Below are 2778 nucleotides of genomic sequence, written 5' to 3'. Positions count from 1 at the left end.
TGCTGGAGTTTGGTGTGTTTGTAAGTGTGGACCTTGCTCCCTGCGTCTCGTGGCCTCTCCTGGGAGGACGTGTGCTCTGAGGGCGGAGGGGGAGATTTGCCCCGTTGCCTCACTGCTCATGTCTGTCTGCAGTCATTTCTCCAAGTGGAAGGCTCCCTAAGCCAGGCTGTGCGGAGCCAAGACAAGCAGTGTTGCTCCTTGACAAACCAGCACGTGGGAGCCTGGATGGGGGCCCACGTCTGGAACCCACTGTTTTCCCTCCCGTGTCCATCTCTGGGCGCTGTGATTGGGCCGTGGACCCGTCGGCTTCTCCCTTTCCTGTCCACATCGGCCCAGGCCATGGAGAGAATCTCAGCAATGCTTCTGTCCGGGGCTCGGGTGCTCGAGGCAGTGCCGGTGGCCGCTGGTGGTGCAGTGCAGGGTGGCTGGTCGGCTGCTGAGCCAATGCAGGGCCTTGCAGTTCTGACTGGTAGCCCCACATCCTCGTTCCCGAAATAATGTGAGTGCTGAGCAGTTGGCGATTTATCATGAGAGACAAAGCGTTCTGATGTTTGATGTAGCTTGCCATTCCCTGGACTGTTTGTAGAAGTGCAGAGGGGATGTGGGAACCTGGAGACCGGATGCAGACTGGTGGGGGTGGAATCCGGCCACCCCCCGCCGCTGACTGACTCACGGTCAGAGCCCAGGGTGGCGGCATCGCAGCCCAGAAAGCCGACAGCAAGTTGGAGTCTCAGAAGACGAGGGCTGGTCCCCGGTGGTAAAGGGGAGGAAGACCTGGGATTAGCTTGTTCAATTTGGCAATCCAAACAGTAGTTGTAGGGGGCGGGGGTCCCAAAGATGAGCTTTAATAAGTTCTGATTTGTTAGGTGTGGAGAGGTCTTTGTGAAAGGGCTGGCCAGGGTGCTGGGGGCGCAAACCACATTTAGGGGTACAAGCAGAGGGTGGCGGGCCTTGCGTCCAAGTGACCGACAGGGAAGGAGGCCCACGAAGAAGGCCAAAGACGGGAAAACAGATGAATGTGAGCAGGCCCCAGGGTGCGAGCCCTTGCAGGGGACACAGCTACTTGAGGAGACCCAGCCTGGGGAAGCCGGCCCGGGAGCTGGGAGCCCGGGACCCCAACACAGAGTGTGGGGCGGGGTAGGAGGACAGAGAGGTGATTCAGATATGCTGCTGGAAGGATCAGAGAACGGGCTGCACATGCCAACCCCCCCCCCCCACCGCCGCCGTGTCACTAACCAACTAGTCTTAGTGTTTTTTTCCATTTTTGCTCTGGATTTGTTTTTAGAAATAAAACCTTATAATCCTGAGGTCCGATTTGCAGCCCCAGGGCCATCTACCCCCCCTTCCGCTGTCCTGAAAGCAACTCATACCTGTCCCTCCACATTCAGGTTAGCTCTGTGTGCCGGTACGTTCTTTACACTTTATAGAAATGATACCACACTGTACCCACTTGATGACTTCTGAAATTTTCATATTGACGTTCATGGATGTAAATGAAGCTCTGGTTCAGTTATCTAAACTGTTTTAATGCCCCATCGTGTGACATCCACTGTGTACCTGTTACGCTGTTGATGGACGTCGTGGATTTGCAAGGTTTCTGTGTTAGAACCAGACCACAGGGAGAGCTGTTTTGGGCATCCGGGTGAGTGTGCACAGTCCCCTCGCTGAGGGCATGTTCCTGCTTGCTCCCCAAGCTCGTGGGGCCCTTTGTCCTCTGACAGCCCCCCTGCTCCCCCACTCGACCTGCACTTGGCATCTTCAGATTTTTCATTTTTGCTGATTGGGTGGGTGTTCTGTCCCTGAAGTTTGAGTCTGCACTGAGCTTGAGCACCTCGTCTGTGTTCTGGCTGTGCGGATTTCCTTGTCTGTTCATATCCTTCACCCACTTTCCATTTGGGCGACTTGCCTTTTACTTATGGGTATTTACGTCTGTTAACATTATATGTTCTGGAGAAATGCTAATGTTTGGTCAGTGACATGCATTTCAAACATGATCCCCGGGCGGTGGCTTGTCTCCCTAGCAGTCTTCCTCTGTGCCGAAGTCATGTTTAAATGTTACTATGTTAAATGTTATGCGTGTCCGTCTTTTACCTTTGGTGGCCTTTGAGGCTTCTTTAAGAGATCCTTCCCTACCCTTGAGTTTTTCTAAAAACCTAAATTTTAGTTTTCAGGGCGCCTGGGTGGCTCAGTTGGTTAAGCATCTGACTCTTGTTTTCAACTCAGGTCATGATCTCAGGGTCGTGAGATCGAGCCCCCGCGATGGGCTCTGTGCTTAGTGGGGAGGCTGCTTGAGATTCTCTCTTTCCCTCTGCCCCTCCCCCTCTCTAAAATGCATAAATAAATCTTTGGAAAAATTTTAATTTTCCTATAAGGAATATTTGTACATCTGAAACTTATTTGTGTGTATTGTATTTGGTGGGGGACCCAGCTTCATTTGTCTATATCTGTACCCCTCTTTATTGAATGGTCTCTCCTTCCTGTGCCGTCTTGTAGAGCCATCCAGACATCCGCCAGGTTTCCCTGGGCAGGTGGAGCAGCTTGTGGGCTCCTGTCCCAGGTACATGCGTTCTGTCCCACGAGTACGTGCGCTCTCCCAAGCCAACACCTCACCAAGTGGGTGAAGCAGAGAAATTCACTGGGGAAAAGAGAAGATGGAGCTCCTCCTGAGCGTGTTGGTTCCTGGGATCCTGGAGGCAGACAGTGCGTCAGTCGGCTTACACTGGCTCTCCCGACACAGTTTACAGCTAGAAAACTGCACTGGTGTGGAATTGCTGTAGG

This window comes from Zalophus californianus, chromosome 10 (assembly GCF_009762305.2).
Source record: "Zalophus californianus isolate mZalCal1 chromosome 10, mZalCal1.pri.v2, whole genome shotgun sequence".
NCBI lineage: Eukaryota > Metazoa > Chordata > Mammalia > Carnivora > Otariidae > Zalophus > Zalophus californianus.
The sequence above is the reverse complement of the archived record's forward strand: the minus strand, read 5'-3'. Positions refer to the sequence as shown.